The 14,147-nt window shown below is 43.5% G+C and overlaps 1 pseudogene; it reads right to left on the reverse strand.

Annotated features, from left to right (window-relative positions):
* Nucleotides 1-5,770: 5,770 nt before the first annotated feature.
* The window catches only part of LOC103082158 (NUT family member 2F-like), a 39,276-nt pseudogene continuing 30,899 nt past the window's right edge, over nt 5,771-14,147 (reverse strand).

The following is a 14,147-nucleotide window of genomic DNA, read 5'->3' on the forward strand; positions in this document are numbered from 1 at the left end:
CAGTTCTGCCCAAGGGGAATTAAAGGCCAGAAAGCCCTGGTTTCTGCAGGAGTCTGATAATCTCCTGGAATGTATGCCAGTTAACATAGAATTTCTTTATCCTACTTATTTATTATTGTTATTTCTCATTGTATTTTGGGACTCAATTTTTTTTTTTTTTTTTTGCGGTACGTGGGCCTCTCACTGTTGTAGCCTCTCCCATTGCGGAGCACAGGCTCCAGACGCGCAGGCCCAGCGACCATGGCTCACGGGCCTAGCCGCTCCGTAGCATGTGGGATCTTCCAGGACCGGGGCTCGAACCTGTGTCCCCTGCATCAGCAGGCGGACTCCCAACCACTGCGCCACCAGGGAAGTCCGGGACTCAATTTTTTATTGCTATAGAAATCCAATGTTTTCAAAGATTTTCCCTCAAGGATTCTACTGTTAACATTTTTCATTAAGAGAAATGCCTGTCTATTCCAATCTTTTTTTCCCTCCATTATTTACTGTGTCTTTTCTAGGTCTTGTCCTTGTCTCCTGGGCCACAGTCAGTAATGTCTCCACCTATGTATTCTGAGTGGGTGATCATTTGGTCCAAGGGATTCTGCTGAATGAAGTATAAATTCTGATATCTTTCTCTTGCAAACTTTCAAAAAATTCCAATAAAATGAAAATATGGGCAATATAAAATGAAAATATGATTTTCCATTCTTATTAATATCTATCTCTATATTTCAATAGAATTAAATTATTGGTCCCTGATGACTATATTTTTCAAAAGAATTCCCTAAATAATTACCACTAATTCACTACTCCAATGTAATGTAGAAGATATTCTTAGTGTATTCTTCAAATTCATGTTGATGGAATGCTCAAGTTCCCTATATCAAATTGAGCTCCTATATTCCCTCTGAATAATAAAACTAAGATATGTTTGCTAAAGATTGTTGAAAAACAACTTTTTAGCTTGACATGGACAGTACTAATATAGCATCACTAAGGGTGAAAATTTAGTATATGTCCTGTGAACTACCAATTTCATGTTCCACTCACAATCTAACCATTTAAATACAGAATTATTTCCTAATTCTCTGTTATATAAATCTTATTATAAATAACAAGGTTTTTTTTTTTTTTCGGTACGCAGGCCTCTCACTGTTGTGGCCTCTCCCATTGCGGAGCACAGGCTCCGGACGCGCAGGCTCAGCGGCCATGGCTCACGGCCCAGCCGCTCTGTGGCATGTGGGATCTTCCCAGAACGGGGCACGAACCCGCGTCCCCTGCATCGGCAGGCAGACTCTCAACAACTGTGCCACCCGGGAAGCCCAATAACAAGCATTTTAAAAGAGTTAAATTTTTAACTATAGCTAATTAATTTGTACCTTTTCTCCTCTACCAACAAAAATTGACTTTCATGGTTAACTCAGTTAAAAAATAAAACAGCACAATAGGAAAGAAGTAAAATATTTCCATTGCCTACAATATATAATAATATATATAAATATGTTGGTGAAAAAAACTTGGGTCTGCTCTCCCATGTGCAGTAAAGCAAACCTACTGACACCAGGTTATGGTGAAGGAAAGTGCAGCGTTTATTACAGGGTGCCAAGCAGGGAGTTCAGGTCAGCTAGTGCTCAAAACACCTGAACTCCCTTTCCTGATGGGTTTCATGAAAGCATTTTTAAATACCAGGTGAGAGAGGGAAATCACAGGGTATGTGATCAGCTCCTGCACAATTCTTTGATTGGTTGATGTGAGGTAACAGAGCAGTGTCACAGTGGTTAACATTGTCAATCCTTAGGCTCCAGTAAAAGATCTCCTACTTAAAATAGTTTTAAAACTTAATAAAAATAAACATTAACTGAGTAGAGGGAAGGTATCCTCAATTTCACAACAGTGTAAAGTCAGCAAATATCACAACTGGTGCACCTCTTGAAGATATTGATCTTGACTGGTTGCAATTTTTAAGAAAACACATTTGGGTAAAATTAACTCTTCACTTAAAAATATTGAGTCACAAGTTTTAGGTTTTCTAAATGTTCTAAAAGTACTTATTTTTCCTTTCAACCTCCCCCACAGTAAAAGGTCAGTGCCTCTTGTATTGCTTTCTGTCACTGAACACACCGAAGAAAAATTGCATCATGTTGGTGTCTATCTGAATAAGGTGCTCAGGGCTCTCCCTGAGTCACTGCATGGTTCTCATTTGCACGTGGGAGCCAATGGGTCTAAGTGCAGACCACCACAAGATGTGCCACTATGGCATGTGGATTATTTTGAGCTGAAAACAATCAAGGCCCAAAAGACTCAGGAAGAGCCTTTGAACTTCCCTCTTACTGCCTAAAATAATTTAAGACAGGAGGCCTGTCCCAGGAAAAAGCTATCACTAGAGATAAATGTAGTATAATATTAAGTGTTGTAGAACAGGAGGGACATTGAAAAGCCCATTTGATCAAAATCCTCTCTGTTGGACTTCCCTGGTGGTGCAGTGGTTGAGAGTCTGCCTGCCGATGTAGGGGACAAGGGTTCGTGCCTCGGTCCGGGAAGATCCCACATACCGCGGAGCGGCTGGGCCCGTGAGCCATGGCCGCTGAGCCTGCGCGTCCGGAGCCTGTGCTCCGCAACGGGAGAGGCCACAACAGTGTGAGACCCCGTACCGCAAAAAGAAAAAAAAATCCTCTCTGTGTCTCATTGTCTTTGGATGGCTCAGCAAACATTTGTTTACCAAACATTAACTCTTTTTAACTTCCTGTGAATTACCTTCCCCTTGAAATTTCAGACCCATACCTCCTTCTGATGTCGAAATTTGGCCTCTGTGCACTGGCATGGAATCAAATTTGGAGGCAGAGTTTGGGAGAAGTAGAAAAGAATAGGTTTATTGCGTTGCCAGGCAAAGGGAGACACAACAGGCTAATGCTCTCAAAACTGTGTGTCCCATCCTGGGGGGATTTGGTGAGTTTTATAGCAATGGTTTAAGGTCAGGGTTGCTGATAAGGATTATGGTGTGTTCAGGGCCTGCAATCCTTTAATCTGGCCTCAGGTGGTCTCCTGATGAGCTTCTATGCTTCTCAAGGTTATCAAACTGTGACCTTGTCTCTAGAATGAAGGATGCTTCATCAAGTAGTTAACATCTTCCATTTGTTGGGGGTTTTAGTTCTGTAGAAGAGCTCAAAGTTTTTATGTGTTTCCCTTGAGGCAGAACAAGGATCTTGTCCCAAAACTGCACTATTGTTTCTTGACAGTTCCTCCCTTGTCTCTGCATCCCCTTCCCTTCCCTGATTAGCAACTATTTGACCCTTTGGAATTCAGGGAAGGTTGTGGAGGCTGAAGCCTAGTCCCTGCAAACAAGAAATGGGGGACACAGAAAGACTTTTGTGCCCAGGAGCCCCACAGGGTCCTGCTCAGTTTCACTTCTCTTTAGTCAAGAATATATATATGTCACCTTGTCTTGCTGTCTTTGGAATTCTTCATACTTATGTGAATTCCCCAAGTGCACATAATAATTTAATTTTCTCTTGTTAATCTGCCTTATGTCATTTTCATTGCCAGCCAAAGAGCTAATGTTACCCAAAAACCTGGGTTTGCCTCTTGGTGGGTGTCAAGCTGAAAGGCACAACAAAAACAAAGATTGGGAGAAGAAAGGATTTATTACTTGCAGCAAGTAAAGAGAATGCCGGGGATCTTTCCCAAAGCAGTGTCTTCCTGAACAGCAAAATTGGGGAATTTTTAAGCTAAGGGTATATGCATATTCATGAAGGGGTTTGGGTGGTCCATAGAGTCCAAGCTTTAGTGGACTGAAGTCATGAGGGTCATAAAAGGTCAATATCATCATTCCTTATGTTCCCAGTTGATCAGGCTAATCTTTACCATTGAAAGAGAACTGGAAGTCTTTACAATTATCTTTGTTATTGTTACTTCTTTTACCTGAAAACAGTCCTTTGATTCTGCATTATTTTGTTCCCTTAAGATCATTAGTTACTGAGACCCTTTCAACGGCAAGCATCCTGGCCAGGCTTAGATCACAAAATGGCTTAGGCCAAAAATGACTTTTTGGCCATGCAGAGACAGTAGAACACAGAATGGACTCTAATCTCTAGCCCTGGCAAGTTTCCCCCACCATACTTAGCTCATATTCTTTGCAGATATCTCTGGTGACAGCTCTATTCCAGGAAGAGACCCTCTATCTAAATTCTTTTTAGGCAGTTAGGGGGAAGGTCAGTTTCTTCTTGAGTCTTGTGGGCCTTTAGTGTTTTCAGCTAGAAATAATCTGCATGCCAGAGAGACATTTTGGAGTGGCAACTTTTCCCTTAAATTCCAATCATGGGCTGGAATTGGGGTTTCTTTTAGCAGATAGGAGCTGTTCCAGAACCAAAGGAGTCAGTAGGTCTGTGGGCTATTCTCCCCAGAAAGGATCTCCAAAATTGCGATTGATTGCTCACCTTATCAGAAACAAAGGACACAAATGATGATAGATAGATTAGGTAGATAGATAGATAGATAGATAGATAGATAGATAGATGATAGATAGACCATGATATACTATATATTGTGAGCATTATTAAACATATATAAAAAGAAATACTTAATAATAGGTTAATATTGAAGAGCATTGTTTATATGTTGCTAATCATTCTGGCTGGGTAACATCAGCAGTGTACAATAGACATTTAGGACAAGATTGTTCATAAATCCATATTTCAAAGTCTTCTTGACAATATCTAATTTGTGGGGCTGAAGTGTTAGGTATGATTAATTTGTCATTGGTTTTACCAGCAATATGGTATATAAAGAGTTTAAACAAGTAGTCAGAATCTACCAATTCAACATTTTCCTTGTTGTTCCCTTGTGTTTTCATTATTAGTACCTTCAAACTGCAAGTTCTTTGTAGGACATTTTTTAAAGCTACTTGTCCATTTTGTGAGAGTTATTTGGTTAACACTAGATGTGATCAGTAAATCTGCACAGAGGGGAACCATACTCAGAGTGAACCAACAAGAGAGATCCCACTGTCAACTCCTCTATATTGGGGACAGCCCTCTAACAAAAATTACACAAAATCTAGGGTTTTACTAAACCTGAAAACTAACAGATTAGCTTACTGGTGTTTCATAGATGCTGCAGAAGACACAAGACACCAGGTCAGACACAACAGACTTTATTATTTATTGCAAAAACAGTAGCAATGGCTTCATGTCCTCAATAGTTCCCCAATCCCTCAAGAACCACAGGAGTACCAAAGGGTCCACAGTGAATGTCTACAGATGCAGTGGGTTGCAATATAGTAGAAAGGTAGAAGAACTTGGAAGATTCACCTTTTTATAGTGAGCAGAAGAAAATTTTCTCTATTTTTGTGGGAAAATATTACCTCATCTCTCAAGGTTACTTGTTGCACTTACAACCCTGAGAAATACCTGCATAAAGAACAGTCAAGGTCTTGAACTCTTATCCTATCCAACCAGAATGTACAGGAATGCTCAGGGTTTATGACACATTGACTCTCTCAATACCCTCTTTTCTCAAGAGGCTTCATGAATCCCATGTGACAGGGACCATCTGACAAGGACCATGTGAGTGTATTGCTGCTTTCTTGTGTAATTCCTGGGGCATGTATGTACCTCATTGGAGATCACTGCCTCAGAGAAATAATTTCAAGTTTTACATTTATTGGATGAGTAAACAGAGCTTTTGGTGCACCAGAATTAAGTTAGGACTTTCCCCTTGTTTTTTTGTTTTCCAAACAAAAAACTGTTCTGCCCTCCCTGGAAGTGCCATGTGGCCAAGGCCCAGAGTTCACTGGGCGAATGACAGGGGCCAGCTGGGCAGCTAGTGGTGGAGCTTGAGGAGGAAAGCCTGGGGTCCAGCCTCCCTTGCCAGCCTGAGTAACTCCAACAGCTGGAGCAGTCACAGTGGTCTCCATCACAGGGGTTGCTAAAAATACGTGTGCAGGACATGCAGCACTCCTGCTGAGGGCCCCTGGAGTGCTCCAGTTGAGGCGGCCCTGAGCTATGATAAAGGTCTGAGTCTGGGGGGCCTCCACTGGACTCCCTTGTGACCTGACTTGGACAGTGAGGTTGCAAGCCCCAGGGGCACTGGGTCCACGGCCACCATTAGCCACCAAAGGTGTCGTGGGAAAAGCTGGCAGCAGCAGGCTGCTGCCAGGAGGGAATGCTGGGGTGATGGGAGGTGGCAGGTGCTGCCCCCAGGGTGGCCGGTGCTGGGTGCCAGAAATGAGTGGAAGAAAGAGCACTGCCATGAAAGCAGACAAGGTGGCACCGGGGTTCATGATGACATCCGTTCTCAGCACTGGAGATGCTGTTGAGGCAAAGGGAAGGAGTGAATGGAGGAGGAGAAGGGGCAGTGGGACTGAGGCTTTCTGCCGCATCAGAGTGTAAACCTCCACAGGTGAGAGACACTTGGGCAAGGGAAACTGCAGCGTGCAAATGTCTTCAAGTGATTTTCATGCCCTGACCTCCAGTTGAGAATTACTCCACCGGTGACCCCGCGCCCATCCACCAAGGCCCCTGACCCCTGCCTGCCGACAAGAAATTGCCTCAGCAAGCACTCCCTTGGAGAGCCTTCCTAAGGCACCCCCTGGCACCTAAGCCTCACAGGCTGTCTCCCAAGACCTGGAACTGTGTGGACCTCCGCTCTGTGAGAAATGCCCCTCAGCCGGCATACTAGCAGGTAGGGACCTCCTGCAAGGTAAGTTCTAGGCATCCAAAGACCCTTTGTGGACAGGCACTGTGTAAAATATTAGGGCCCCACCTCCTCCTCAGTCCTCCTTTTCCTGACGCTCAGTATAAATCCCCTCTTTCTTTCCTAGCTTCACAAAACAAAACAAAATGCTGGAAAATATCTCTCTAATGGAATCCTGATACAAACCCGTAACAGAATGCACCTGCATCTCAGAACAACCCACAGCAGATATGTAACATGGGCCAGGTCCTGCCACCCCCTCCCCAGCGCCCAGAGTCACTGTCATCACTCAGGAGTTCTGTTCCTAAGAGGTGGGGGGGGTGTCTGAGAAGTAGGCGCGTGTCGCTTAGATTCTGTCATTTCACAGCCAGTGATGGCTGCAGAGGATTAAACAAGGGCCAGGGTATTGTCATGTTACATTGGTTGTGGGAGTATAGACCGCCTGTGGTCCTTCGCCTTCCAGCTCCCAATAACGGAGAGACAATCGGAGAAGCAGGCATAAGCCAGGTGCCATGGCGATCAAGTTGTCTAAAACACATCCCTGTTCAGGAGAACAAGGTACACACCATGGTGCACCTAATTAACCAGAATACGTGTCATAGGACGTTTAATAGTAACACAGAAGATCGTCTTCCTGACCCTGGGCTACACTCCTTCCCCCTTTAAAAGAGGAAGTAGCCTTCATAGACATTCCACCCGAAACAACCGCACTCCACATCTGTTCCCTGTCCATGAAGGAGTGACATGAAATATGAACAAACTCTTCCTCTCTCAAGGCAGCCTGAGGGTCCACCATGAGATACTGGACAAGATGAAGTAGGTCTGAAGTACTGAGATTCCACAAAAGGAAGAACAATTCAGAGCAATTCAGGAACCTGAGCCCTCTCTTGGCTGAAGTTACACGGTTGCCCATCCCCTGTTGAATCCAAGGCAACAGTTACCTGAACTGAGAAGTGAGCCCTGGGCTGGGAGGAGTGGACGAGGTGTGGGCTGCGGCAGTTAGAGTAACCTCCTGCCTAGCTCTCGGAGAGGACCCTTCACTGCATGTGTGCCCACACACAGCCCCATTGAATAGTTTTCTCACCAAGACCATCTCTCCCCAGGGCCCCCTGAGATACAGTATGCTTCTGTTCAAATCCCTTTGAAAGATATGGTGAGGCAAGCTTCAGGTGCCTCAGGAACACAATACAGGTCTAGGCTTTCCTCATGACCCTCCCTGTGTCACCACCAGGACATCAGACACATCCTTACACACACGTTTTAGAGTGGCTTGTCTCCCTTCTAGAAAGAATCAACCTGTCTGCTGCCATCCTTTCTCCATAGCCAGGGCAATTCCTCTCGATCCACCTCCAATGACCCCTCCTCCCCAGTGCAGTCTCAGGTTTCTTCAGGCTCCCCAGTCTCCCCAGGTGAAATGTGCTTGTGTCCAGTGCTCTCTTCTCCCTCTACTTCAGTCCAACTATGTGCCCACAGTGAAGTGTCATGTGTGAACCCGAAGGATGTGAGAGATGGCAGGGTCTCTGAGAACACACCCCCAGCCTATAGGCCTACCTCCTTCTGAAGCCATCCTGCAGGCTTGGGCACGGACTACTGCTGCTTGGTAGCCTCAATGAGAAAAGTCAAGACTAGGACCCAGAGAGTGACCTGCTTCATCAGTTGCTCAAGATCCAAGTAAAGGAGGGCCAAGTTTGAATCTAAATAGTAGAACGTGGGCTGAAACATTCTGCAGTGGGGGAGGGGCAGAGGGCAAGTGGGTCTGGGTGGGGTGGGATAGGGGGACATTCCACGAGGGCTCTGGCAGGTAGGCAAGAACCAGAAGTTCCTTCCACCTCACACAGTGGCAACACAATTGGCGTGCGCCTCTTTAGGCAGTTTATAAACTGTTTGCTTGATACATGGCACCGACGTTGGACATGATGGTCCCTTCCTTTCACGTCTTTATCCATCAACCTAGTTTTGTGTCCTTCAACACACTCTGCTTCCTACCTGGCTCTTGACTTACTTCAACAGAGACTAGACTTTCTGAACAAAATACCCAAGTGTTAGTCTGATAAACACTTGGGTATTTATGGCCACATGGAACTGAGTATTTGAAACTAGGATTGTCTCAGCAGATCCAGTGTCTTTGACTGCTGTATGTACATCACTCCTAAGGAAGTGGTCCTTGTGCTCCAACCAACATCCAGCAGGACCAGCCTTACTAATGATCCTTTGTGCTGGAAAGCCCCCGTCCATCAAAAAACTGTCATGCAGCCCCCATGTCCAAGAACAGAATTCACGAAATGTCTTTCTCATAGTATTCCATTGTTGTTAAAAGATTTAGTTTTTTACCTTTTAAATGATTTTAGTATAATATTTTAAGCGAGTAACACCTTCTCATGGTTCAAAATTAAATTGTGCAAAATGGAATATGCAGTGGCAAGTCCTCCTCCCACCTCTTTCCCCTGTCAACCCAATCCTCTTTCCCGGAGGAAACCAGTGTTATCTGTTTCATTAAAATCTTTCCACAGATATGCCACGCAACTAAAAATGAAGGCAATCTATTTTCATTTTTAAAAATGCCTTCATTGTTTTTTCTAGTTGAAAATTCATATATGTTCCAATATATCTGAGGATATTTCCAATGATTGTCTTTGTACGGGTATCGTGGCTCCTCTGTTTCTGCACTAGATTCCTAGAACAAGAATTTCTACAGTCCCTTAAATTTCAAAGTACCTGAAAGAATAGGGTGGCTTGATCTAGCAAAGAAAAATAACAAATGTCTAACTGAATTTTGTTTTTGAATTTCACATAAACAATGAATTTGTTTTTAGTATAACTGTGTCCCATGCAATATTTTGGACATAGTTTTACTGCAAATTCTTTTTCTGTTTATCTGAAATTTACATTGAACTTGAAATCTGTATTTTATCTGGCAACACTACCAAAAAAGTATAACATACCAAGCTATTATTAGTTACTCATCCTTATGAGAAAGAGAACTTGGAGTAAAGAGACTCAAGTATGCATCTTGGCTCCAACACAAAACACAGTAGTAAACATACACAAAATCTGCAGGCTCTTCAGATGAAATGGATTTGGAAGAGCCATCATATAGCATTGAACGTCTTGGCTTAGTAGAGGTAAGAACAGAAATAAGGAATAAGAAGGCAGAAAATCTTCTCCTTCCTTATGTTAAAGGGGCTAAATATCCTAGAGCCCTGGTTTTTCTAGGTGTTAAAAATCCACTACCCATGAAATGGATGTGCACCTTGAGACAATGCCAAGAGTTCATCTACCAATTTCCAATGCCCATTCATACAAACCCACTTCCAACTAAATCCTAGCCTGCAAGCCCTGCTTACAAGTTTGTTAATTTCCTGTCTGCATTACATACACTTGCTCTTTAGAATCTAGGCCTCATCATTGCATATGGTCCCATCTGCATGGGAATCATGGTAGCATTCCTTTTAAAAAACTTGTTTGATTATTTTTTTCATATTGAGAATCCATGTCAGTCAGTTTACCACTATCAAAATGATATGAAAGAGTATTTGTGTTTTATGTTGTGAGAAGAGAGGACGGTTAGGAAACTTGTCAAGGGAGATGAAGGGTGAAAACCTCAGAGGAATGCAACCCAATCTCTTGGGAGACGAGATTCACTGACTGCTGTAGCAGCAGTAGAACTCCTACTGACTGTGGGGTGTTGGGGAGGGAAACAGGTTTAGAAGGACTGTTCCACAGTGTGAAAAAGACTCCTGTTGGTGCTTAAGAAGTTCCTTGCCCCTTGCCAGGAAAAATTGACTCAGAAGAAGATGAGAAGATAAGGTGAGAGTATTTCAAGCAACATCATGGTGAACTTTATATCTAAAGAAACTCCTGTTGGGGACTGAACAAAATAAACAATTTTGGAATATCACTCAGTACTGGAGCTTTTATAATGAAGGAAAACTTAAATGATTTTCAACCAATAACTTCATACTAGCGGGATGGTGAAGCAAAATACTGTACCCAGGCACTCGAGAAAGGCAGGCTTCCTTGTTGCTTCCTCACCTTGTTCAGTCATTGAACCAATTATTTACAAGATTCTCACTCATAATTCTGATACAGTATTTGAAGGAGTCTTCTCAAGGCCACTGATACAAAAATTGCACTGTGCAAAAATTAGCCAGTTCCAATTCTGCAATCACTTTGGTAATACTTCAAAATCCTACACCCCAGAGACAGATAATCAAATTAGCCCAAATCTAATTTGGGAAGACCAGTCACAGAAGGGAGTATCTAAAAGTCCTTTGGATCGTGATCTCTGACTATTCCTGCACAGAGGTTGGGGGCAGGCATTGACCACTGAGAAAAAACATCTCTGGACATGCATCACAAGCCTCAGAAGACAGTTCATTTCCACACAATCACGAAACATTAAAGAAACGAAGAGATACCATGTTTGTGTCTTGTGGAGTTTTCAAGTCTGTGCACTTGGAGGCGCATAGTGCTATTAGGTGTGAGGGGTCCTCAGAGGCATCCTGTTGAGTGAGAAATGCTCTAATCTTGAAATTTACCAGAAAGAGGATCTGATGATTGAAGTTTCTTTGGGAAGTATTAAAAAATCAGGTCAGTAAGTTGATCCCGCTACTATTTTTGTTGTTGTTGTTTTTATTGCCAACTGAAATTCTGCAAGATATTACAAAAAGGAGGGAGGGAAAGTAAAATTGTTCCCATATTACCTGCTGTGCTGAAATTGGCCCAGATTGTCAACTCTTTCTCAAAGTTATTAAAAAAAAGACAAAACCGTACAAAGGAAACACCTGTGAATCAACATTTATTGAAAAACCTCCATGTATTTAATACACTAAGAAAAAATATTCTATTAGTGTAAATGCGTTTGGAAAAAACTCTAGGAACGGAGTCAGGAGACAGTATCTTAAGACTGTTTCCCAGGTCTGAAATTCTTTGCTAGAATTGTTCTTTAATGGAAACTTCAGGCTTGCTAGGAAAAAGGACCTACTGTTTTTTGAAAGGCATAAACAAGAACCAAGGAACTGCAGTCCAAAGGGCATGAAAGCACTTGCCCCAACTTGAGGCTACTGTGCTTAGAGCGGAGCTCTCCAGAACTCTTTGTACCTAAGTGCATGGGTTTCACGTGTGCAATATAAAAATCACGAGTGCACATCTCACAAGAGCTGGTTTTAAGAAGAGACCGTCACGAAGGTTCCCGGCGAGTAGCGTCGCCTGAGAAGTTCCGCAGCTTACCCGACCCTCTATTTCTCTCCTCTCCTGCAGAGAACAGATGGAACAGATGCCCGCGCGCCCCGCGCCTGCACGCCTGTGCACGCCCACTGGGGCGGGGCTCTCGGGCACGCGGACCCCTGTCCTCCAACGGCTCCCGGCGTCTGTTGGGGCAGTTTGCTCCGGAAGACAGGAGCGCGTGCGCGAGCGCGGAGGGTGGGGCCCCAACGGCCTTCGTTGGGGGGTGGGGCGGGGTCTCTCATGGCGGCCTCTAGAGTCAATTATAGGAATCCTGAGGTAAGGGGTACGGGGACTTTTCACCCCTCAGCTGTCACTGCTCTGCGCTGTTGTTCACGCTGTGGGTTATTTGTGCCCTTGTCCGTGTAAGGAGACACCCCTCACGCCCCCACAGAGCTCGATTCCCTTGAGGTGTTTACCCCAGGATTATTGGCACCACTGGGGAGCCGGCTGCATGAAGGGTTCAGTGATTGCGGGGCCTACAGTGGGGGGTAAATAGTGTGTGCGAGCTATTAAACAGGTGCCGTTCTAGTCTGCGCGTTCTGAAGAGTACAAAAGCTAGAGGGAAGTTCTTGCGAGTTGAAAACCCTCATCTGGTTCCAAAGGTGTAGCTCAGGTCACTGGAATATGAGTGAAGATCTAGCGAACATCCTCATAGCTCTACTAGTAACTTTTTTTTTTTTTTTTTTTCGGTATGCGGGCCTCTCACTGTTGTGGCCTCTCCCGTTGCGGAGCACAGGCTCCGGACGCGCAGGCTCAGCGGCCATGGCTTAGGCGCCTAGCCGCTCCGTGGCATGTGGGATCTTCCCGGACCAGGGCACGAACCTGTGTCCCTTGCATCGGCAGGTGGACTCTCAACCACTGCGCCACCAGGGAAGCCCACTAGTAACTTTTTAACAAAAATATCAACACTTATGTTCAAACTGTACTCTTTTGTCAATGAGAGGAGTAAGTTTGCTGAATCTAACAATAAGCATTTATTCATAGTCTGATACTCTCAAATCATGACGGAACTGCAAGCATAGGTTGGCTGGTGATGCAAGAGTTCAGCAAAAATCAACGAAAGCATTAGGTAAGAATCAATTCGGTATATAGAATTTACAGTGAAGAGTAGTGTACATTTTATGTTATTTGTAAATTATGTGCACACATCTATTATATCATTAAAATTAATTATATGGTATATATCTCCACACTTCTTTAGGGAGTGCTGATTCAGGTTATTAAGGCTTTGCTTCATAACACACCACGGCAGGTGCGTATGGGGCTTAAGGTAGTTTATGTTTGTATTCTGGGGTTGTGAAAGTACTGTGTGGGTGTGTTTGTAGTGTGAATTATATATATGTGCGTTTGTGGCTTGTTGGAGTTCAGTGTCTGTATTTAAGGATATTAAGAAGTTACATCCTTGTTTTTGGCAGTTGTATCTGGAAGTGTCATGTTGTATATGTGTATTTGTAGATCTTCCAGGGATTGTAGGACCTCATGGGCAGTGGGTGGTTTTATGTATATCATTATTTGAGAGTCTATTGGGAATGTGTTTCCATGAATTCCTGGCATGAGGTTTATTTGTGTATTTATGGAGTTGGTGAGAATCTGAGTAGTGTATTTGTATTTGTGGGTTGGTGGTGTCTGTGTGGATATTTGGGGTTAAGTGGAAGACATGAGTGTGTTGTTGTGAGAGTGGATGTATTTGAGTTTATGTAGAGGGTTTGAGATGTAATTCAGATGTACTCTAGTTGTTCGGGTTATGTATTGGTAGTGTAAGACTTTGGGAATGTGCGTTTATGTGTGTGTTTTCTCCCAGCATGTTAGAAATGCGTGTCTGATGGTGGGTTTTGAAGGGTTAGCTGCATGTACATAGTGGAAAAGTTGGAAAAAGTACTTGTGTTTATTATTTTTGGTGTAGGGTCGTGTGCTTTGCTTATTTTTGAAATGTAGAGGGATCATTTGTATCTATTCAGGGCATGCTGTATTATGTGCGTTTCTTTTGGTGGTTTTCAGGAATTGTGTGTTTTGTGGTGTGTGAGGGAAGGTGTATGACTATTTTATGGGACTGGTGGTATAATGTATATGTGCATATGAATGTGTTGTGTGGTGTGGGGTTTATATGAATCTGTATTCTGGAAGAAGGTGGTGTTATTTCAGTGTGAATATTTGGGAGTGTGGGATTATGTGTATGCAGATAGTGTGAAGCCTTATGTCTATTTTTGGTTATAGGTTGGTATGTTTCCATATTTGTAGAATGCTGAGTA

This window comes from Lipotes vexillifer, unplaced genomic scaffold (genome assembly GCF_000442215.2).
Source record: "Lipotes vexillifer unplaced genomic scaffold, Lipotes_vexillifer_v1.1 scaffold72, whole genome shotgun sequence".
Taxonomy (NCBI): domain Eukaryota; kingdom Metazoa; phylum Chordata; class Mammalia; order Artiodactyla; family Lipotidae; genus Lipotes; species Lipotes vexillifer.